Below are 25,668 nucleotides of genomic sequence, written 5' to 3' on the forward strand. Positions count from 1 at the left end.
AGGGAAAGACTTCTTAAATAAGACCCTCAAAGCACAGTCGATCATCCCCAAAATAGACAAGTGGGATTACATCAGACTAAGGAGTTTCTGCATGGCAAAAGACACAGTAATTAGTGTGAATTGACAGCCCTCTGAATGGGAAAATATATTTATTAATCATGCATCAGATAAGGGTCTGATAAGGAGAATACACAAGGAACTCAAGGTGCTGTTAGGAAAAAAGATGATCAACCCTATTAAAAGATGGGAGAAGGAGTTAGCATGATGGCTATGTTGCTGGACTCCCATGTAGTCGACCGTTGTTCGCGTCCTGCGTCCCAGACCCGGTGGCTTAAAACTCACGCTGGGTGCGTGTGTGTGTGTGCCCAAGATCCAGAGAGGAGAACGGAGGAGAAGGGATTGCAGCATGGCCATTCCCCCTGGGCGGGTGATTTCTCACTTTCTGTCGCTCGCTCTCTGTCTGTCTGGCGAGTGCACACACCCTATAGCAAAAAGAAAAACCTTTCCCCCCAAAACAAAACAAAACAAAAAAAAAAACAAAAAAAAACAAAAAAAACCTCTCTAAAGATGATATACAAATATCCAAAAGGCATATGAAAAAATGCTCCACATCCCTCATCGTAAGGGAAATGTAGATCAAAACAACATTGAGATACCACCTAACCCCAGTCAGAATGTCTAAGATTAAAAAAACAAAAAATGGTAAGTGTTGATGGTGTGGTGAAAGGAGAACTCTTTTACACTGCTGGTGGGAATGTAAATTGGTCCAGCCACTGTAGAAAACAATTTGGAGATTCCTCAAAAATCTACAAATAAAACTACCATATGACCCAGCAATCCCACTCCACTCTACCCAAAGGACAGAAGATATTCTTAATTGGAAAAGTGCTTCCACATCGGTTTATTGCAGCATTATTCACGATTGCTAAGACATGGAAACAACCCAAATGTCCCCGTATGGATGAATAGATTGAAAAACTGTGGCACATATACTCTATGGAATACTATTCAGCCATAAAAAACAACAAAACCCTGTCTTTTGACAAAAAGTGGAAAAATATGGAAGATTTACTGCTGAGTGAAGCAAGTCAGGTTATGAAGGAGAGACACTGTATGTCCCCACCTAATATATACCGAGTGTCTGCACTCTATAACTGAAACTTATTGACCTAAGGTTGTACAAATACAAGAGATGGGGATTAGTGCCAGAAGTGGAGTGTGTGGAGAAGAGGGACCTAAGGAAGGACATTTGGAAGAGGGATACGGAGAGAGAGCATTGACGGGATGGGGAGGTGTGGTGTTATTGGTGGAAGATACTCTGATCGACTGGACTGGGGAGAAATGTTCACACACCTACTGAAATGTTCACTTTGTAAGTTAAATAATATAATTGAATTTATATAAAAAACTTAAATAAAATGAAAAAAAGTTAAAAAAAATAATTCTTTAAAACAAAACTGATTATGAATGCTCATAACAGCATTATTCACAATGGATTAAAGATAGAAAAAGCCCAAATGTCCATCGCCTGATGACTGGATAAATAAAAGTGGTGTATCTGTACAATGAAATATTATTTGGCCATAAAAAGTAATAAAGTACTGATACATGCTACAACACAGGTGAACATTAAACATTACAGTAAGTGGCAGAAGCCAAGGACCTCACATTACAAGATTCCATTTATATGAAAGGTCCCAAATCAGCAATTCTATAAAGACAGAAAGTAGATCAGTGGTTGCTAAGGCCTAGAGCAGGGAGATCGGGTGTGGGAAATTAGAGTGACTGTTGATGGATGTGGGATTTCTTTCTAGGGAGGAGAGATGATATATTCTAAAAGATGGTGGTGATGGTTCTATAACCCCATAACTATACTAAAAATAATTTAATATAATTCGAATGGGTGGTTTACATTTCATGTAAGTAAATAGATTTTGTATAACCAAGACATAAAATAATCTCGAAGGGGTGCCAGCCAGGAGGTGTGGTGGTTAAGGCAGCTGGATCCCACATGGCCGATTGTTCAGTTTGAGTCCTGAACCAGTGGCCTGAAAAAATGTGCCAGGCACATGTGCGTGAATGCCCAAAATCCCAGGAAGAGAGTAGAGGAGAAGGGATCACAGTGTGGTCATCCCTCTTGCAGGGTGGAGAGTGTGTGTGTGTGTTTTCATTTTGTCTCTCTTTCTCTCTCTCTCTCATCTGCCCTTTTCTGTGTCTCTCCAGTGACCGGACATGTGCTGTAGCAGAAAAAAAACATCTGGAAGGGAATTGCTTATAGGGCTTTACAAACTTTCTGCTCTGCATTAAAGGAAAAGCCAAGCTTTCTTGATGTATTCACATTCAAGAATGAAATTCAATAAGAGATGCTAGAATGATTTCATACCTTCTTTGATTCTTGCAGCCAATGAATCACTTTTTAAGCACCCCTTGGTCATACTCAGTTATACTGTTTCTGCAACATGCTCACATTTATCAAGCAACATATTAATCACACATGTACTTGTATAAAAATGGTTTCTCAGAAAGCCTGAGCCTTCTGTTCTCCATGACTGATGACTGAAACATTTTCTTGAAATGCTTCCCATAAGAATAATCCACTTAGTCTTACTGGGATCATGCTGAATATTCAACAGAATAGTCAGTAGCATTCTTATTAGTTTAAGGCTGGGAAGGCCTTCAGAGACAAGCCGTTCAACCTCTTCATTTTGCAAGTGAGGTCCAGCCTTGGGCCACAGGACCAGCAGGTAGTACAGCTAGCACTGAGCTACCTGTACTTCCTACGCCTGTACTTAGCCACTAAGCCTGTCTCCAAATGATATTCATAACAGCAGTGATGATACTGAAGAAGATTTTAATCAGTTACTGGAGCAGAAAGATCAATCATTGTACTTTTTTTTTTTTGGAGAGGTTTTTTTTCTTTTTTTTTTTTTTTTTTCTTCGCTATAGGGCGTGTGCGCTCGCCAGACAGACAGAGAGAGACAGAGAGACAGAAAGCGAGAAATCTCCCCCCAGAGGGGATGGTCACGCCGCAATCCCTTCTCCTCCATTCTCCTCTTGGGATCTTAGGCACGCATGCACACGTGCCTGGCGTGAGTTTCAAGCCACCAGGTCTGGGACGCGAACCGCGGTCGACTACGTGGGAGTCCAGCGACATAGCCATTACGCTAACTGCTGGTTCCCAGTCATTGTACTTTTCAGTTCATGGTGGTTAGCAGATTATAAAGGGCTTTTATATACCTATTTTATTTTATTTTTTTTAGAGAGAGATTTTTGCTATAGGGCACACGTACTTGCTAGAGACAGAGACAGAGAGACAAAAAGTGAGAAATCCCCCCCCCCCCAAGGGGAATGACCATGCACCAATCCCTTCCCCTTCATTCTCTTCTCAGGATTTGGGCACACATGCACATGCACCCAGTGTGAGTTTCAAGTCGCCAGCTCCAAGACTCAAACTGTGGTCAACTACATGGGAGTCTGGTGACATAACCATTAGGCCATCTGCAGGTTCCTACATACATAATTTTATTAGTGCCTCATTACCCTGTAAGTCAGACAATAATTAGCATCTCTATTATAGAAACTTCAAAAAGGTTATGGGATTTGCCCAAATTCAGAGGGTCAGTCAGTACTAATTTGAAATGAGAACTTTACACTCAACATTTTCCAGGCTGAACTCATTATTTTTTGGCAACAGGTCACCCAGTGCCCATACTAAAACGGGTTGGCACTCTTCTATTTTTTTAGACTCATGGATCATTTATTTACCAAAGCAAATTATTTTTGTTGTTCTAATCATTTTGAAACTAAACATGGTTGTTGTTAACAATTACACATGTTGTGTTAAAAAAAATCAGAAGTAAGCCAGATGGTGGCATGGTGGTGTACCGTGCTCTGTGAGCTGACATACCTGGAAAGGACCTGGGTTCATGTTCAGAAACCAACCTGAGCATGCTGGGTACATGAGGGCTGGCTGAAGCTGGGGTGGACCACACTGTCAAGACCCTGTTGGGGGTGCTTTCTCTCTCCTCTTTGTTCCATTTATTTATTCATGGAATAAATAAATAAACTTAAAAAATCAGAAGCATATAAAATTGAAGGTGAATGTCTACCATAACCCCCAAAATAGTCACTATTAAGAATTTAGGGTATATCATTTTATAATTTTATGTATTTATAAATAATTATAGAAATACATTTAAGTCAATATTTTTTCTGTAGCTGCTTTTTCCATGGTCAAATATGACTATTTTTCCATCTCTACACATATAAACATATCCCATTCATTAATGTTATAGATATTCTATTATATAGATGTTCATGGAATTCTATTATATGAATGTACCTTAATGTATTTAAGAACACTCTCTTCTGATGGAATTCTCTCCTTGGATATGGTTTTTTTTTTTTTTTTTTAAAGTTTTTTTCATATAGTGCTGCACATGCGCGTGCCAGACAGAAAGCGAGAGATCACCCCCCAGGGGGCATGGCCACACCGCAATCCCTTCTCCTCCATTCTCCTCTTGGGATCTTGGGCACAAACGCACATGTGCCCCATGTGAGTTTTAAGCCACTGAATCCGGGATGTGAACCGCAGTCGACTACATGGGAGTCCAGCAACATAGCCATTATGCTAACTGCTGGTCCCTCTCCTTGCATATGTTTTTGGTTGAGATAAAATTCATATAACATTAAATGCACTATTTTGATCATTGTCAATGGTACAGTAAAGCAGTTTTTTAAAAAAGAGAAGGCATGTGCACTTGTCAGAGAGAGAGATACAGAAAGAAGGAAATCACCCCGGGGCGGATGGCCACACCGTAATCCCTTCTCCATTCTCCCCTCGGGATCTTGGGCACATATGCACACGCTCTTGGCATGAGTTTCAGGCTGCCTAGTCCAGGACTTGAACTGTGGTCAACCATGTGGGAGTCCAGACATGTAACCATTATGCCAGTTGCTGGTCCCAAAGCAGGTTTTAATATATTCAAAATGTTATACTCATCCCATTGTAATTGAGAACATTTTCATGACCCCAGAAAGATATCCTGTAATCTGTTAACCAACATCTGCACATCCTCCTCCTCTAACCTTGCTTCTAATAACCACTAATCTATTTTCTCCTTCTTTTTTTAAAAAAATATTTTATTTCACTTTATTTATTTATTTTTAATTTGACCAGAGAGAGACAGAGTGAGAGAAAGACAGAGAGAGAGAAAGCAAGCTGCCAGGTCTGAGACTTGAACCACTGTCGGCCATGTGGGAGTCCAGTGCTCTTAACCACCACTCCACCTGCCAGCCCCTCTATTCTCTCCTTCTATAGATCAATATTTTTTTCTCTCTTGGCGCCTGCCATAGGGCATGTGTGCTTGCCAGAGAGAGACAGAAAGAGGGAATGTGAGAAATCATTCCATAGGAGGGGATGGCTATGACACAATATCTTCTCCTCCATTCTCCTCTCGATATTTTGGGCACACATGCACATGTGCCCAGCATGATTTTTAAGCTGCTGGGTTCAGGACTTAACCCACAGCTGGCCATGTAGAAATCCAGAGCCTTAACCTCCATGGCACTTTCTGGCCCCAAGATCAAATCTGTAGTTTCCACATACGAGTGAGAACATGTGATGTGTCTCTTTCTGTGCCTGGGTTATTTCAATTAACTTAATACGCTCCAGACTCATCTATGTTACACTGAATGACAAGATCTTATTTTTAAAAATGGCTGGATAGGGGGCCATCTGGTGGTGTGGTAGTTAAGGTGGCTAGATCTTGCATGGCTGACTCTGTGGTTCAGACCTGCTGGTCTGAAAACCATGCCAGGCTCTTGCATGTGCGTGGTCAGAATCTCAGGAGAATAAAGTAGAAAGGATTGTGGTGTGGCCATCCTCCTTGGGGAATATTTTCTCATTTTCTCTCTGTCTCACTCTCTCTGTCTCCATGGTGAGTGCACATGCCCTATAGCGACTTTTAAAAAAAGGCTAAATAGTACTCCAGTGTGGTGTGTTTCTTTATCCATTCACCTGTTGGTGGACACTTAGTTTAATTAAATATCTTGCCTATTGTGAATAGGGCTGCAATACAGAAGTGAGTGCAGATAGTCTTTGATAGATTGATTTGTTTTCTTTCTAATGTATACCCAGCAGGGGGATTACTGGGTTAAAGTAATTGTATTTTTGGCTTTTTGAGGACTTTCCTTACTGTGTTCAATATTGGATGTACTAGTCTATATTCCCCTTTCTTTCCATCCTTACTGGCATTGGTAGTATTTTTTCTTTTTGATAATTGCTATTCTAATTGGGGCAAAATGATATATTATTGTGGTTTTGACATGCATTTTCCTGATGATTAGTGATGGTGAGCATTTTTCATATGTTTGCTGGACATCTGTATGTCTTCTATAGAGAAATGTTTATTAAGGTCTTTTGCTCTTTTTTGAGATTTTTTTTTTATATAGGCAGATCCACTCACTGGAGAGACAGAGAGACAGAAAGCAAGAAATCAACCCTCAGTGGGGATGGCCATGCTGCAATCCCTTTTCCTCCATTCTCCTGTCAGGATTTTGGGCTTGCTTGCACACACGACCAGTGTTGAACCATGGTTGACTGTGTGGGAGTTCAGTATTTTTTTTTTTTTTTAAGAGAGATTTTTGCTTTAGGGTGTGCATGCTAGGTAGAGAGATGGAAAATAAGAAATCACTCCCCAGGGGGATGGCCATGCTGCAATCCCTTTTCCTCCATTCTCCTGTCAGGATTTTGGGCTTGCTTGCACACACGACCAGTGTTGAACCATGGTTGATTATGTGGGAATCCAGTGATGTAATCATTATGCCACCTGCTGGTTCCCAGGAGTCCAGTTTCTTCATCACTGTGCTACCTGCTGGTCCCTTTTGCTCAGTTTTAAATTGGAATTATTTTGTTGTTGTTCTTTGTATGTTCTAGATTTAATTCCTTGTCAGAGAAACTGAAAATCTTTTCTTCCATTTGGTAGGCTGTTTCATTATCCTATTATTCTATTATTTGTTTCAAAGATGCTTTTTAATTTGATATAATGCCATTTGTTTATTTTGTTGCCTATGCTTTTGAGATCTTAACCAAAAATATCTTTGCCAAGACCAATGCCCTAAAGTATTTCTTCTATGTTTTCTTCTAGTATTTTGTAGTTTGGGTCATACATTTAATTCTTTAATTTTGAGTTGATTTTTATGCATGGTTAGAAATAGGGGTCCAGTTTCATTGTTCTGTAAATGAATATTCAATTTTCCTAGCACCAGTTGGTGAAGAGACTGTCTTTTCTCGAACTAATTTCTTGGCATTGTTGTTGAAAATCAGTTAGTTGTATGTACATGAATTTATTTATAGGTTCTGTATTCTGTTCAATTGGTCTATGTGTGTGTTTTTAAGCCAGTACCATGAAAACATGATATAACGTTTTTAGTCCCAGATATACTGACTACTTGCTAGGATTTTACAGATTTAAAGAAATCTACAGATAGAATTTAGGAAGTAGAACTTAAATGGGAAAAAATATTTACTAACCTCTACCTAAAATATAGCAATACGGCAGATATTTTAATATCAAATTACAAGCATTTTATAGGTGCCAAAATATCCTTTACATTCAGAATTCCTATGAAACTTTTTTTTTTTTTAGATGAAAGGAACGATAGGGTACAGATGTTCTTAACCTTCTATTTTGTGTGTGTGTGTGTGCCATGGAGCCCTTTATCAGCCTGGGAAAACATGTGATCACCTTCTTAGAAAAATGTTTCTAAATGGATAAAAACAAGCACACAGGATTATGTAAAAACAAATAGTATGCAATTATCAGAATTTTTTTTCCTTTTGGAGAAGTTTTTGCTATAGGGCACGTGCGCTTGCCAGAAAGACAGAGAAAGACAGAGAGAAAGTGAGAAATCGCCCTCCAGGGGGAAGGCCATGCTGCAATCCCTTCTCCTCCATTCTCTTCTTGGGATCTTGGGCACGCATGCACACGCACCCGGCATGAGTTTAAGCCACCAGGTCTGAGACTCGAACCGCAGTCGGCTACATGGGATTTCAGCGACATCGTCATTATGCTAACTGCTGGTCCCACAATTATCAGAATTTTTAAAAAGATGTTTTTTGCAGCTGCTATGGAAAATGGTTTGGCAGTTCCTCAAAATGCCTGCTCGAGCACGACTTGGTGATTCCCGGGTTGTTGAACAGAAGATGTCCCACTCCTTGAAACTCAGTGTGTCATGAAACATTTCACCTAGCCAGTCTCAAAAGGAATTCAATGCTCCTCTCTTTAGTAGGGCTTTATTTTGGTAGCAGAGTTTTCTAGTGTTCTTAGCTTTTTTGAGTAAACATCATAAAGAAACTTTCAGCATCGGAGAATTTGTACTTCTAAAAAGTAAAGAATTGCATAGTTTCTAAACATTTATTTGACGCGATGATGGTTATAATGAGAGTTGTTTATTTTACAAAGTGGAGACTACTTAAATAATAAAATTGGTATCTTACACAAACACTTAAAATTGTTTTTTTTTTTTTTTTTTGCTGCAGGGATGGAGCATGTAATCACCAGAGAGAGATAAAAAGACAGACAGAGAGAGAAAGAGAGGAAGAGGGACCAGCATTTGTCATAATGGCTATGTCTCTGGACTCCCATGTAGTCGACTGAGGATTGCGTCCTGGACCCGGTGGCTTAAACTCACACTGAGTGCGTGTATATGCGTGCCCAGGATCCTGAGAGGAGAAAGGAAGAGAAGGGATTGCAGGATGGCCATCCCCTTGGGGGGTGATTTCTTGCTTCCTGTTTCTCTGTCTCTCTCTTTTTGGAGAGTGCACATGCCCTATAGCAAAGACCTCTCAAAAAAAGAAAAAGAGAAGGTAATAAATCACTCCCTGGGGAGAAGGCTATGCCACAATTCCTTCTTCTCCACTCTCCTCTTGTGATTTTGGGCATGCATGCACATGTGCCCGCTGAATCTTAAGCTACTGGATCTTGGGCTAGAACCATGGATTCAGCCATGTGGGATCCAGTGCCTCAATGTCACCTACTGGCCCTATACAAACACTTTTTAATAAATATATAAAAGGATTTTATATTTTCTCTTTTTAGTTTAATTTAATTTATTTAAAATTTAATATTTATTTTAAATTTTGCTAGGGGCCATGTGCACTCACTAGAGAGCAATAAAGAGAAATAAAGTGAGAATGCACACTCCCCCACCCTGTGGGGGATGGCCATGACATAATCTCTTCTCCTTTATTTCTTCTTTCTTTCTGGATTTTGGGCATGCACACACTTGCATTGTGTGTGATTTTGAAGCCAACAGGTCTGAGGCTTAACCTGCTTAGTTAGCCCTGTGGCTTTAGCTACCTTAAACAACATGCCACCAGTTGGCTCTGTTTATTTTCTTTCTCTAATTGTCAGAAGTTCTGAAGGGAGTGCTATACCAGGAAAATTAAATACAGACACACAGAAATAAGAGTTTAAAAACTAAGAAAATGGCCAACTTAATCGTAGGGACAAGTCTGGAGTTGAATATTATGTCCCAGAATTTAATTGGAAAGATTGAACCACAACAGAAGATAGATTAAGTACACGAGATTGAACTAGTGAAATAGCATTTTATGACTTTTGACTAAAATATTGCTGATTTTCTTTTAGGCTTTGTTTTTTAGTTTTAAGGATTTTTGCCTGTCTTGAGCTGCCGATAGGTTCATGTACCTACTATTTGAACAGAATCCTAACCTGTTTCCTGACTTTAAGTTTTAAGCAATGTTTCTTAGCATTTGTTTGATTAATTAAAGCTAAAATTGCTTTATTTGAAATTAAAAAGTATATTTAAAAATACCTGTTTAATGATCATAGTAAGCTATGTAGCATGAGCTAGATATTACTTTATAGTATATACATTCTACTGAAAATTTCATGCCTGAAGTCAAACATGTATTCACAGATATGTATATAGAAGCTTAACTTGCTATTGAAAGTAGTTAGACTATTTAAGAAATTTTGCAAATTAATAAAATGTGGGGATAAAAGGAATGGAAAACAATTATAGACACCAGAGTTTAGTGTGGGAGGAGGGTAGGAAATGTCAGCAGGTGAGAAATAGGGGGAAAATATATATACAAACATGTATATATACGTATATATATATGAAACTAGAAATGGAAAATTATCTATAATAGATAATCTACTCTAGTTTCTATAACTAGAAACTAGAAATGGAAAATTAGTGACAATAACATGTGTGATTAAGTCATTATGCAGTATATTCTGGATGGGAAATCTCATTCTGTATGTTGTGATGATGTTTAGTGAATGGTTGTAAATGAATGAATGAATTAAAAATTAAAAATTAAAAATTAAAAATAGTTGCTAGATGGCATGTGTGTTCACCAGAGAGAGAGAAAGGTAGAACACACTCCCACAATGGGTATGGTAATGCATAATCCTTTCTCCTCCATTTCTCCATCCTGTTGGGATTTAACTGCCAGAGGACGTGTGTGTTTGAGAGTCAGAGAGGCAGAGAAGAGAGAGGGGAGAAAGTACCCCACAATGGAGCCTGATAATGCCACAATCCCTTCTCCATTTCTCTATCCTCCCAGCACTCTGGGTATGCATACAAACGTGCCTGGCGTGTTTTTCCAACCACCAGGGCCACCACTGATCTGCTGTCAGTTGTGCAGGGGCTGGCTCCCAATGCACAGTGCTTAACCACTGTACTCTGGGCTGGTCCTGCATGCCCTATTTCTAGTAACAAATTAATTCAGTGATCCTTGAATACTTTCTGAAAAGTTTGTTTGAAAAGTTTATTTACTTATTTATTTCTTCCATGAGAGACACCTCCAAGAGGGTCCATGAGCCATATCCACCCCCAGTCTCAGCTGGTATGGATCAGGCACTATGTGTGCTCAGGGATGTCCCAGGACACAGGACCTTTCCCATGTGGGTCCAGGTGTGTCACCACTGCACCACCACTTGGTCTGATCCTGGACCACTGGATCAGTCCCTCCTGAATTTGAATGTTGTCTTGAGATCTCACCATGCGGCTGAGACCACATTGCCACGACTTTCCAGTCTTGCTATGACTAGGTCATGGGCCTCTTGAAACTTGCCTGGGTTAAGTACCAGTACGTTTGCATCTGTTACTACAGGGTGAGTAACAGATGAGCCCAGGGCTTGATATCAACTTGGTGCTTCTTACATAGATTTTTTTCTCTGCCAGTTTCTCATAAATACAGACTGAGGGACAGATGCAAATGAGTGTCTGCATAGTCATTCCTACTTTTCGTAACTTACTTAAAAAAAAAAAGCCTGAATGAGGGTCAGCAGATGACGTGGTGATTAAGATGCTGGATTACCACATAGCTGACTGTGGTTCAAGTCTCAGATCTGGCAGCTTGCTTTCTCATTTTCCCTTGTGCTCTCTCTCTATATATATATTTCTTTCTAGTGAGGGCATGTGCCCTGTAGCAAATTTTAAAAAGAACAATAATGATAAATAAAATTAAATAGTTCTTAAAAAAAAAAGGGATCAGCAGAGGGCGTAATGGTTATGTTGCTGGACGCCCATGTAGTTGACTGTGGTTCGAGTCCCAGACTCAGTGGTTTAAAACTCACCCCAGGTGTGTATGCCTGTATGCCCAAAATCCCAAGAGGAGAATGGAGGAGAAGGGATTGTGGAGTGGCCATCCCCCTGTAGGCTGATTTCTCTCTCTCTGACTCTCTGTCTGTTTCTCTGGCAAACGTATGCACCCTATAGCAAAAATCTCTCTCTCTAAAAAAAAAGGCTGAATCATTATCATATATAGAGGAACCCCACGTGTCTATGTTTTGAAAGGGATGCACAAGCAAACTTTTAAATGGCACAACTTATCTGAAGCTCAGTCAGAGGGCAATGTTGAGGTAACTTCTCTGTTAAAAACATGTCTTTGGAACCAGAAGCTGGTGTAATGGTTACGTCACTGGACTCCCACATAGTCAACAATGGTTCAAGTCCCAGACCTGGTGGTTTAAAACTCACACCAGGTGCATGTGCATGCTTGCCCAAGATCCTGAGAGGAAAATGGAGGAGAAGAGACTGGCATGGCCATCCCCTGGGGGTGATTTCTTGCTTCCTCTCTCTCTGTCTCTCTGGTGAGTACATGTGCCCTGTAGCAAAAATCTCTCTAAAAAAACAAACAAACAAACAAACAAAAAACAACCAAATCAAATCAAAACAAAACAAAGCACTGTCTTTAGTTTCTCCAAACAATTGATAACATAAAAGAGTCATCTATTTCAAATCAAAGCAGCAATTTTATTTTTTTTAAAGAGGCAATGGCTTCGTTTGCTTATTTGTGCAATCTGCTTACTCAGAGGCAAGAATACAGAGGAGTAGCTTTAGTTTTTCTAAAACAAAAATGGGTCTAAGGCTGAGAAGCCCATGAAACAGAAAAGATAACCACGTAAGAGAAGTGACCAGGCTATATGATGATGGATTTGTACACACAGGTCAGGATTCTATTCTTAGCTGCATTTTAAATTCTTATTTAATTTTATGTAAGTTTTATGTAATGCTAATGAATGTATGCATCTCTTTTTCTAGTTCAGTTTATTGCAAAAATGAGTCACCTAAAGATGTGTATTTATTCAGGTGCTATATATAAGCATCAGCTTCCCGATATTTGCCTATAATTTTTGTTTTAAATGAAATGTCTTTTGCATTTCAGAGAAACATGTAATTTTTTTTTTTTGGAGAGGTTTTTGCTATAGGGCACGTGCGCTTGCCAGACAGACAGAGAGAGACAGAGAGACAGAAAGTGAGAAATCACCCCCCTGGGAGGGCGGCCACGCCGCAATCCCTTCTCCTCCATTCTCCTCTCGGGATCTTGGGCACGCATGCACACGCGCCCAGCGTGAGTTTAAGCCATCGGGTCTGGGACTTGAACCGCGGTCGACTATGTGGGAGTCCAGCGACATAGCCATTACACTAACTGCTGGTCCCGAAACATGTAATTTTTGAACTAAGAATACATCTGTATATTTAAGGATCATGTTAATATTGACCTAATTTCAGAAGGATTAGGATTTTGTGATTTCCTTGTCCTTCCATGACTCCTTAGAATATTCCATTGTTAATAATACCATGTTGTTGAGCCGTGTATACATATATATATATATATAATTTTGGTCATTGGAAAAGCCATATGCATTTTTGCATAGAGAAACATAGAAAAATATGCCATGACTTTTCTGATGACCCAATACATTACGTGTGTGTGTGTGTGTGTGTGTGTTCTTTAATTGTCCCTTAGTTTTCAAAGGCATTTGTAAGTACCACTGGGGCACTATGCAATTATGGAAAATAAATACTGACTCTAAAATGAAAGAAAAAGTTTCTTTATCTATAAAGCAGGGCATAGTATCTATCTCATGATGGTATTGTGGAGATTAAATTAGAGGTGTGTGTCTAGCACAATACCTGGGATGACATAAGTGTTCAGTAAACCCTAACCTAAATTTCAAAATGAAGTATCAAGAAGATTGACACATGTTAGTCCATTTCGACTGAGTCAAAATGTTTTTCTCTTTTTAGAGAGCTGTTGTATATATATGCTTCATATATTAACGTATACTTGCATATGTTTATATGTGCACATATGTATTTGTTTATCTCTCATTATTTACTAGACACATTATGTATGTACATGAAATTTAGGACTTAATCCTCAGGTTGTAAAATTCATTTTTAATTTAGCCCCTGAGGTGATTATTTAAGAGCCTGCCCATATAATGCACAAAAAGAGCAGCTTTGACTTTTTCGAGCAATAATTTCTCATTTTGAGCAATGAAATGTTTCTTAAATTGATGCATGTGGTAATTAGGGTATTTAATGACTAGAAAGTGAAAGGCAAGAGATATACAATAATGTAATCTAAATGATATAGTCTCTAAGCATAGTAGAAATTAGTTTACTTGTAGAGATTATAAAAGAATATCATTCGCAATATTTCTTTTTCTTCCAAAAGTGTTTTCGCCTTCCATTAATCATTTTTTTAAAGTGTACTCAAGCTTTCTTAGGTTATTGCATGTTCAAGTAAATTTTAAGCTTTCCTACAGGGAATTGTGGTTTTTTTTTTTTTTTTTTTAATTATAGTGAAAAAGTAAGTCCATGCTTCACTTTATGGAGAGACAAAAATGAACACAAACACTTTCATGCAAACAGTCAAAGGTAAAGAGACAGAAGCTATTTTTCATTGAGGCTATTTGTTGTGGTTCATAATCACCAGATATAGTTATTTATTTTTTTATTTTAAAAAAGTCTCCTTCTAAATTATACATAATTGTGATTAATATTCTTTTTAAAAATCAGAATTAAAACTAAACAGTTTATACGTCATAGCACTAGGTTGAGATACGGTAATTTTCCCATAAATTTGTGTGTATCCTCTTGTTCAACAAATAAATTTTGAGTACCTGTTGTACGTCAGGCGTTAGGTAGCTATCAAGGGGCCATTTCAATTCCAAGCTAGATTATGATCAGGATTATATGGTTCAATTGACTGTATCGGTTGAATTAACCAGATTCTTTCCTCTTTAACTAGCACACGCAGCTTGAGTTGTAATTCTAAACAGCTTCCTCTTACATAAAGATTATAATTTAGGCATTAAGTAAATAAAACCTAAATTTATCTATCTCCTAGGCTTCCAGTTCCTTAAAAATTAATGGAAATCATAATTACAGATAGAGTTTCATGTACTATTTACACATACACATACACACACTTGCTTATAGTAAAGTTTATTTTGTTTTCCTCTGGAATAGGACAACAGATGGGGCAGGAAAATAAAAATCTCTGATTTTACACTCTTCAGTTATTATTTGATTTTGCTTTATTTGTGTACATTATTATGAATATATTATTTTTAGGGGGACCAGCAGTTAGCATGTCCAGCTATGTCGCTGGACTCCCACGTAGTTGACCGCGGTTCAAGTCCCAGACCTGGTGGCTTAAATCCACGCCGGGCGCATGTGCATGCCCAAGATCCCAAGAGGAGAATGGAGGAGAAGGAATTGCGGCATGGTCATCCCCCCTAGGGGGTGATTTCTCGCTTTCTGTCTCTCTGTCTCTCTCTGTCTGTCTGGCGAGCAAACACGCCCTATAGCAAAAACCTCTCCAAAAAGAAAAAAAAAGAAAAAAAAATATATAAGTTTTATTATTTTTTAGAGAGATTTTTGCTATCGGGAGCATGTGGTTGCTGGAGAGACAGAGAGACAGAGAGACAGCAAGAAATCACCCTTAGGGAGAATGGCCACGCTGCAGTCCCCTTTCTTCCATTTGTCTCTGGATCTTGGGCATGCGTACACACACATGTCCTGTGTGAGTTTCAAGCCTCCAGGTCCAGGACTCAAACCGCAGTTGACTACATGGGATTCTAGCAATGTAGCCATTACACCAACTGCTGGTCCCTATTTTTATTTTTGGAAAAGTATAGTGATAAATATAGGGATGGTTTAGGACTGCAGAATAAGATGGACAACTGAGAAAAACCACCTGGAAGCCATCTCACTTTTGCCTCACTGTCTGAAAAAATTCACCCTAAATCCCTACTTAATTTCCAGTGTGGAAACTAGGTATAAAAAATTCCAATTATTATCAGAATTGATTCATGAAAAATACAACTATTTTTCTAAAGTATGGACAAGCATACATCAAACAAAGTAATGTGTGGGCAAGTTTAAAAGCCATTTATTCCTACATTCTGAGTCTAAATATATATTATGTATCAGGTTGTTGGCCACTGCAGTGGGCGATGTTGTACATGATTTTATAAAATTACAAAGTGGGACCTTCCCATGTGGATCCAGTATTGCAGAACTGTGTGTTACTGCTAGGCCACTGCAGTGGGCGATGTTGTACATGATTTTATAAAATGTCATGTGATGCATACTGGGTGACGTTCCTCTCTCTCTCCCACTGTCACTGACCAGCAAGCTCAAAATTAGCAAATGTATCATGACCTGCACTCGTAAGAGCAGTCCATCTCCAGGCAGTTCACTAGAACTTCAGACTTGATTCTAAATTGCAGACCTGGCAGACCTCAAAACCCCCAAAATAGAGATTCCATCAGATTCAACACACGTAGGACCTGGGAAGCTAGCCCTGCCACTGACAGTTTCTTGGAATAAGTACCAGCAAAAGAACCTTTGCTGTTTTTGTTGTTTGTTTGTTCCTGTGTGGGTATGTGTATGTGTGCGCATGTGGCTGAGTGTGTGTATGTGTGTCTGCTCCTGTGTTTCAATTCTAAGGATTAGTAGTTAATCTTGGAATAAGCTGTTCTCATGTTTTTATACCTCCGTCACAAGTCCGTCTTGGCATCTTTGCATGAAGAAGCCTATTTCTGAAGCAGCGATGACATTTAGGAAAATGGAATATTTTAGAAATTTAAATAGCCAGGTTAAACCAGCATTTCCACTGCTAAGAAGTATGCATATATACACCATGAATGTAGGACAAAACTAAAAGTTCATAGCGTCATTGTAAATGAGAGGGGAAAATGCCTCTTATTAGATAAACAGCTAATTGAGCTATAATAGAGCCATAAAATGAAACGTATAGCTAGTTAAAAAGAATAAGGCACATAGTGTAGATTATGCTTATGCTAGTTTATGCTGTTTATGCTAATTCATTATGGATATGCATATATATTCAATGTAAAAATATAAATCTATATCTAGTTGAAGTAAGTGCAAACAAGGTTTAGCATCAAAGATAGAAAATAATTATTTATGTAAATGAAAAAGAATATAAGTATACACATTCTGCTATGCAAATCATGTCTTTTTTTTTTTTTCATAAAAAAGACTAAGTATTTTCCTTTGGAGAAAGGTATTAGATGTCACTGCACAGTTTAATTGTTATTCTTTAACCACATATATGCATTTGTTTCATTTTTAAAAAAATGTTTATAGCAGTTATCTGGTGAAGAAATTATAGGCCATTTAAGATATTTTAGATCTTTTATGTTAAAAATACCTCTAGGTTCAGGTATTTCAATGTAGGATTTTATGCTTAAAGCTTTCCGTTAGAAGTATAATTAACAGTGCTAAAAACAAGGTTTTAAATGTGTGCCCAGTAAGGTAGTTTTAATATTGCTCCTTATATTCTCCCACTCATTGAATCCTCTCCTAAAACTGACTCAATCCTGGAGGAGGTGAAAAAGTGTTGCCTTTTATGAAGGAATTAATTTGTAGTAAAAAATTGCCTGCAGTAACAGTTGACCTCTAGGTCTGGCCTCATCATAAAAATAGAAAATATAGCAATGGCAACTCTCTGGATAACTTGTAAGGTCATCAAAAGCTAAATAAGAAATACCTTTCCTGTCGTTCTATTACTAGCTTTCTACTCTTTCTATAAAGAATCAATGCTTTCAGTGCGAAACAAAACTAAAATGAACTTAAATCACACACGACGAAGAAGAAAGACTAGCTAGCCTATCTCACGAGGGAGAGTACTTGAGCATTTTGCTTAGCTCACAATCAGCGAATCTAGCCTTCAGTAGCTACTTTCGATATCGCAGCTCTGAACTAATTCTTCCACAGATTGACTCTACTGACCTTGGGCTCTGTTGAGGAGTCATGTCTATCCCTTTGGCTGTCTGCTCCATTGTTGCTGGGCCTGTCTGGCTTGTGCTTGTCCAAGAGCTAAAAATTCATTTTGACTCACCATTTACAAAGGAATAAAAGACCTAAGCAGAAAGCTGACAAGGGAACGAGTGAGCAATAGTTGCTGATTCCTTCCTGCTTGAGAAGAATCTGCCCAGATGCTCCTTTGTTGGATTGTTTATGCTATTAAAGAAGGTAATTTTGAAGAATGTAAATGCTAGAATAATGTGGCTAGTCATATTAATCAATAATATTGAATCAAGTGTGTTGTCATATACTCAAGTGTTTTTTTTTTTTCTTTTCCTAGGTGGAAATTGCCTTTTTTCTAATAATAGTGGTTATTGTGAAGTACTTACATAAGAGGATATAAAAAAAAGACATAAATATAATTTATAATTCATCGTTGTTATTATAAACCAACTTCAACAACTTGCTATACTTGAGACCTTTTCCTTCCTTTATCTTATTTACTGATTTTTAAAGAGAATTTTTGCTTAGGGCATGTGCACTTGCCAGAGAGACAGAAAGAAACAGAGAACCAGAAAGCGAGAAATCCCCCCACCCCGCAGGGGGGATGGCCGCACCGCAATCCCTTCTCCTCTATTGTTCCCTCAGGATTTTGGGCATGCACACACACGCACCTGGTGTGAGTTTTAAGCTGCTGGATCTGGGACTTGAACCAAGCTCAACTATGTGTGAGTCCAGCGATGTAACCATTATGCCATCTGCTGGCCCCTCCTTCCTTTATTTAACATCACATTGTAAATCTCTTTCTATATTAACAAATAGAGATTTATTATGATACCATCTTCAGAAGCACATAGAATTTTTTAGTTTTACTACAATTATACCTTCCCCTATATTATAAGAAATTATAGAAGTATGTTCAGCGTTTTGTCCCACCATTTCCTTGCCTCTTGGATTCTCGTGAATTTTCATTCTCATCTGTTCATTTTCTATTTCTTCTGCAGCCTATAACTCTCTTTGCTTTTAACTCATACACCTTTCCTACTACTGTTTTTATCTCTAATAAAACTAGAATTATTTGTGAAATAAGAGCAAACAGACTCTGAGTAGAGGCTTCCTTGAGTCAAGTGTGAAAATGCTGGACTGTTGATCTGATAATTTAACTACCCAGAGACATGTCTGCCTTGCTCTTGAATTCTCAGATGTATTCTAGAGAGTTTAAAGTTCTAAATCAATGTGATATATTACTTTCACCACATGGGCAAACTCCCTGGGTTTACGGTTGTTCTGTGATTATCATGGAACAAGCGGCTTTATCTCTTAATTTTTATATCTTGCTTGAAAAAGACACCTCATCTACACAGAAAATTGGTATTCTAATGGGCCATGAGGCAAGAATCAGGTCAAATTAAAATATCAAAATGCATACCATTAATCAAATTTGCTTTAAACACAATCTGGTTTTGGTCTTAAGAAAGTTAACTATCTATTGTACATCACAAAACTAAAATGATCTTACTTGCACATAGCTATTCAGTGTGGCTTATTAGAAAAACTGGACTCAGTTCCTCTTGATGGCTCTTTTGTATGGGTCATTTTAATTCCTTAAGCTCATTTCTTCTTCTTCTTTTATTTTTTTTTTAAGGTTTTTGCCATAGGGCGTGTGTGCCCACTGGAGAGAGACAGAGGGAGAAGAAAGAGAGAGGGAAAGTGAGAAATAATACTTGCCCCAGGGGGGATGGCCACAATGCAATCCCTTCTCCATTTTCCTCTTGGAGATTTTAGGCACACAGGCACATGTACCCGGTGTGACTTTCAAGCCACCAGGTCTTGACCATGTAGGAGACCAGTGCCTTAACCACTGCTACCTGCTGGTCCCCAATTTGTACACTTTTGAGTAATCCAGCCTAAAGCTCTTTTAGTATAATATCTGCCTTTTAACATTGGGGATTAATTTAATTATGATCAAGGTTATCTTAAAAGTCGCTAGTAGAATAGGGGATGCATTTTAGATTTCTGAAGCATTCAGCTTTGCCAAATAATATTGTCAAGTTTATTAACCAGCCTCTGAGTTCATGTCCTCGGCCCTCCCGGTGCACACCAGGCACATGAAAGTGTGCTCATGATCTGGGTTGGCTGAGGCTTGGGGTGGATTGTGGCATGAGGATCCAGTTGGGGATGCTTCTTTCTCTCTGCCATGGGAGAAATAAATGAACTTTTACTTTTTTTTTTTTCCAAATGAAGAAACGAATGTAACATACAAGTCCATCGCACTGCCAAAAATGACCATTTAAGCTGCCAGTTAGACTCTGTATGAGAGTATAATTTTGTCCACATAGCTATGTGAAAGGAAACTAGAGTGGAATAAAGAAAACTCATATTTACTGGCATCTTATTACATTTTTGGTATATGCTAGTTCTTTAGAGCAGAGCAAAAGAACAACAACAAAAAAGAAAAGCAAAAAATACAATTGACATGGATAAGCTGGGGACAGGCAAGATATTCACCTCATCAGCTCTGCAGGTAGCCGTAGAGTGGATTGAGTTACTTCCTCCTCTTCCTTTGCCTGCCTGATGGACCGCAAATACTATGCAGTCAGTTTATATGTATGCAGAGAAAAAAGTGAGAAACCCAGGGCTCCAGACCGTGCCCCCAATAAATAATCTACCATATAGTTTAAAGGCTGAACTTATATCATGAGAAATAGATTATTAAACCTCTTTTTAGCTAAAAAAAGAAAAATACAAAATTTGGTATCCCTGATTTGTTGTTGGTGTTTGGTTAGAGAGTGTATGTACTCACCAGAGACGGAAACAGAGAGAGGAGTGCAAGAAAGTACCCTCCAATGGTTGCAAGTGTGGTCACACTACAATCTCTTCTCTTCCATTTCTCCATCCTGTCTGGGTTTGGGGCATGCATGCACATGTGTCTGGGACTCAAACTGCTTGATCAGCCATGTGGGACTTGGTTTCCTTAACCAACGGGTCATAGAGCTGGTCTTCCCTGAGGATAATTCTAAAGATAATGTGTACTGAGTGCTGACCTGGTGCCAGACACTCTTCGAAGTGCCTTGTGTGTGCTCATGCCTTTAATACTTGTGGTAGGCAGATTAATCCCCCCTAAAGGTATCCGCATCTTAATTCCTGGAATGCATGAATATGCTATAACACATGGCAAAGGAACTTGGTAGATGTGATTAAGCGAAGGATGTCAAGCTGGTGAGACTATCCCGGATTATCCAGGTGGGCCCTGGATAATCACAAGGGTCCATACAGTGACAGCGGGAGGCGAGGAAGTAAGTATGAGAGCCACACGGCAGGAGAAAGACTTTCCATTTCTAAAGATGTAGCAATGAGCAGCCTCTAGAAGTTAGAGAGGGAAAGAAAATGGATTCTCTCTCAAGTTTCCACAAAAATGCAGTCCTGCCAAAACCTTGATTTTAGTCCACGGAGAGCTATTTTGGACTTCTGACCTGCAAAACTGTAAGATGACAGGGGTGTGTGTGTGTATGAATGTGTGTGAGAGAGAGTGTTTAATATGCTATTGGGCATGTGCACTTGCCTGAGAGAGACACAGAGAAAGGAGAGAGTGAGAAAGTACACCCATGGGGGGATGGCCATGCTGTGATCTCTTCTATTCCATTTCTCCAATCTGTTGGGATTTTGGGCACACATGCACACATGCCTGGCATGTTTTTCAGGCTGCTCTGCTGGGTCATACAGTCAGTCAAAGGGAATCCATGGCACCTGCTAGCCTGATTTGCGTTTATTTATTTATTTATTTTTTTGGAGAGGTTTTTGCTATAGGGCACGTGTGCTCGCCAGAAAGACAGAGAAAGCCTGATTTGTGTTGTCTTATGCCACAAAAATCTATGGTAATTTGTTATAGCAGCAATGGAAAACTAGTAAATCCTCATAAAATCCCCCTCTGGAATACATGCTATCATTATCTCCAATATATGAATGAGCAAACCAAAACCAGACAGGTTTTCAAAAATCCATAACTATTATGAGGTGGAGCTAGGGTTTGAACGCAGGTAGCCTGGCTTCAGAGCTTATGAACTAGAAACCTCCATGTTGTCACACTCAGGGCTTTACTAAAATTGCAGCTCTAGGGTGATCTTGCCAATACTTCCACCTTTAAGACCCCTGTGGCTGCCTGCAGTATTTACCTAACGCATAATTCTGGAAGTAGGGTACAGTCTTCTTTAAACGGTTTGAGTATTAGTACTGCAAAAAACCACCATAACATCAAATTGCACTTCAGCCCAGTGGTAAAGAATGTATCTTTAGAATTTCATCCATCTAAAATAGCTTAAACAACTGAAAGTAGTACCTTCTGCAAGGACTATGGATTGTCAAGAAAGAAAATTATTAAAAGATCGAATTGTAGTTTTACTTTTAATCTTAACCAAGAGACCAAGAAGTGACCAAATTGTAATTTTTCTTAAACATTCCACTTGGGAAATGGTTTTTAAAAGTGGAGCTATTTTAAAAGAAAAGGGATTAATCTGGCTACCCTAAAGAGAGAGATGCATAACATTTGAAAATATTGAGAAGCAGGTGCGTTTAAAACCAGTCCTTCATCAGCTGTCCCAAGAATGCTTGTCGCCAGCAGATGTGGATCTTGGCTCTGTGTACAGCACTCAGAAGGTAATTTAAAAATCCACTGGATTAATGAATGCATCAATATTTAATTAGTTTATGGAGATGCATGTGTGCTTAAGATCCAATTAGTATGGAGTCTGTGTTGCTCATTCTTTTCACTTTAACTTCTTTGTTGGGTTGGGAGGTACAGTCTCTGCTCTGTTCTCTGACTTCTTCCTATGGTCTCAGCATCCCAAAGCAGAGGTAACATACTATTAGTGGTTAAGAGCCCTATGTTTGGGGCCAGAAGACGGCATAGTGGTTACATCGCTGGACTCCCACATGGCCAACCTTGGTTTGAGTCCCGGTGGCCCTGGTGACTTGAAACTCACGTTGGGTGTGCGTGTGTGCATGCCCAAGATCCCAGGAAGAGAACAGAGGAGAGGGGACTGCAGTGTGGCCATCCCTACTGGGGGGTGACTTCTCACATTCCTCTCACTGTCTGTCTGTCTGTCTGTCTCTCTGGTAAGAGCATGCACCATAAGGCAAAAAAACTCTTATAAAAAAAAAAAAGAACCCTGCTTTTGGATATGCAAGACCAGGGTTTGATTCCAGCTCACTTTCTCACTACCAGTATGACTTCAGACAAGTTATTGAAGCTTGGTGTCTTCATTTTAAAATGAACATCATCACATTCGTCTCTTATTTGCACAGGGAGGGGAAATACCCATGATGTATATAAGCACTACTCAGTACACAGAAAGCGCTCACAAAATGATAGCTCTGTAAAATTCACATCCCAGCGTGGTTCTCGTTTCTGACGTTGCCCACACACTGCAACATCAGAATCAGAGGCACATCTTTTTAGGGTATCAACTGTCTCAAAAACAGAAAAGGGATATTCCATTATAAAATATGTGTCATACATTTCTATAAATCAGTTTGAAAGGGATAAATGGGTTGTTGAAGTAGCTTTGTTCAGAACTCAGGAAAAGGAAGAAAGGGTTTTTTTTTCCTTTTTTTTTTTCTTTTTGTAAGAGATTTTTTCTAGGGGTGCATGTGCTCTCTGGAGGAACAGAGAGAGACAGAAAGTGAGAGGTCACCCCCAGGGGTCATGGCCATGCCACAGTCCTTCCTCCATTCTCCTCTCGGGATTTTGGGCACACACACACCCATGCACCCAGAGTAAGTTTCAAGCCACCGGGTCTGGGACTCAAACCATAGTCCACCATGTGGGAATCCAGCACCTTAACCCACTAGACCAGCTGCCAGCTCTGGGAAGATTTGTTTTTAAACTTTACGTGAGAAGATGGACAGAAGAGACCAGTGGCTTCCACTGTAGTTAGTGTCATCAGAAGATGACAAGGTAACTATTAATGGGCACCTACTTTGTGCTGAGGGCTTAATGTATATCCCCTCGCTTAATTCTCTTAGCAGCCCCGTGACATAGGTATGTGGACCGTCATTTTATAGACAGAGGAGTAAGTGATAGAAGGTCATTTGTTCTAGGTCACATGGGGCAGTTTATATTCAAACCCAGCCCACCGCACAGCCTCCCAGATAAGACTGTACTTCCTATTTCCAATAAATACAGTCCTTGACTACGTGTAAACCAGGCCTAGCATACCATATTGCCTCTCAATGACTGCGTTTATTATTTGTAATAAATGTAGCCTGCATTTATTATTTTTAATAAATATAGTCCTTGACTGACTACATACGACTGAGACAGAAAATGCGTGTTATTGAGAATGAGGCACGGTTTATACCGAAGGAGGTTACGAAGGAGCAAGCTGCACATGAACATCATCTCTGCCATTATCCTGTCACACTGCAAAATGATTTTTCTTCTGACCACATAATCCTCTTATCCCCAGTTGCAGAGACAGTGTCATCTATTAACTAGTTGCTGCCCGTTATGCCACTTTAAAGATATGGTAGACAGAATAAACATGTAGTTTTAAAAAAAATTTTTAAGAGAGATTTTTGCTGTAGGCACGCTCACCAGAGAGACAGAGACAGAGAGAGAGAAGATGAGAAATCATAGCTCCCCCTCAAACTCCTGCCCTGGGGAGATGGCTAAGCCCAAATGGTTTCTCCTCCATTCTCCTTTTGAGATTTTGGGCATACACACATGCCCAGTGTGAGTTTCAGGTCAGGTCTGGTACTCAAACTGCAGTCAGCCATGTGGGAGTCCAGCACCCCAAATACCACACCACCTGCTGGTCCCTAAACATGTGATTTTGAAGTGATTTCCCCCTATGCTAGTAAACATATTTTCACCCTATCCTAAAGGTCAGAGAGTCGTACAATTCAGTTATGCAACTAAAAATCCTAATGAACTCTGGGACCAGCAGTTAGCGTAATGGCTATGTCGCTGGACTCCCATGTAGTCGACCACGGTTCGAGTCCCGGACCTGGTGGCTTAAACTCACGCTGGGCGCGTGTGCGTGTGTACCCAAGATCCTGAGAGGAGAACAGTGGAGAAGGGATTCCGGTGTGGTCATCCCCCCTGGGGGGTGATTTCTCGCTTTCTGTCTCTCCCCCCTGGGATTTCTCGCTTTCTGTCTCTCTGTCTCTCTCTCTGTCTGTCTGGCGAGTGCACGTGCCCTAAAGCAAAAACCTCTCAAAAAAAAAAAAAAATCCTAATGAACTCTGAAGGCAGATTTTCTAATTTTGACTTTTAATTTTTTTAATATATTTGCCAGAGAGCACATGTGATTGCCAGTGAGAGAGACCGAGAGACAGGGAAGAGACAAAGCACCCCTCATGGGCATTGGCAGGCTTTAATCCTTTCTCTTTCATCGCTCCTTCCTTTCGGGATGTGGGGCACACATGCACATGCTCCTCATGTGTTTTTCGAGCCACCAGGTCTGGGACCGGAACCATGCCATTGGCCATTTGGGATCCTGCTGCTTTACCCACCAGGGCACAGGCTGGTCCAGGATTTTTCTAATTTGTTTCAGAATTAGTGAAACCACTAGGTGGCTGGTCAGAATCTTCTGAAGATAAGGATCATCTGCCTAGAGGGTGCCCATGTAATTTAGGTCAGGTAAAAATCCTTCCTATCTCATTAATCAAATTCCTCTTCTTAAAGGGTGATGTGTCTAAAGCCATTTGGCAGGCCACCTGGTGGCACGGTGGTGAGGGCAGCAGGATTCCGGGTGGCAGAATGTGCTATTCAATTCCTAGACCTGTTGACTTGAGAAATACAATGGACGCATATGCATGTGTGCCTAAAATCCCAGAGGGAGGGAGAAATGGAGGAGAAAGGATTATGGTGTGACCATTCTCCATAGGGGCAGGGATTTCTCACTTGCTCTGTTTCTCGCTCCCTCTCCCCAAATCTCCAGTGAGAGCATGTGCCTTCTGGTTAAAAAAAAAAAAAAAAAAAAAAAAAAAAAGGAAAAAAAAAAAAAGAAAAGAAAAATTTGACATAAGACCATAAAATAATTAATTAGTTGATATTAT

At 39.5% G+C, this 25,668-nt stretch overlaps 1 protein-coding gene across 1 annotated transcript in view; it reads right to left on the reverse strand.

Moving 5' to 3' along the window:
- The window catches only part of FREM3 (FRAS1 related extracellular matrix 3), a 96,603-nt gene that overhangs the window by 62,744 nt on the left and 8,191 nt on the right, over positions 1–25,668 (reverse strand).

The sequence above is a fragment of the Tupaia chinensis genome, unplaced genomic scaffold (assembly GCF_000334495.1).
Source record: "Tupaia chinensis unplaced genomic scaffold, TupChi_1.0 Scaffold147069_1, whole genome shotgun sequence".
Taxonomy (NCBI): domain Eukaryota; kingdom Metazoa; phylum Chordata; class Mammalia; order Scandentia; family Tupaiidae; genus Tupaia; species Tupaia belangeri.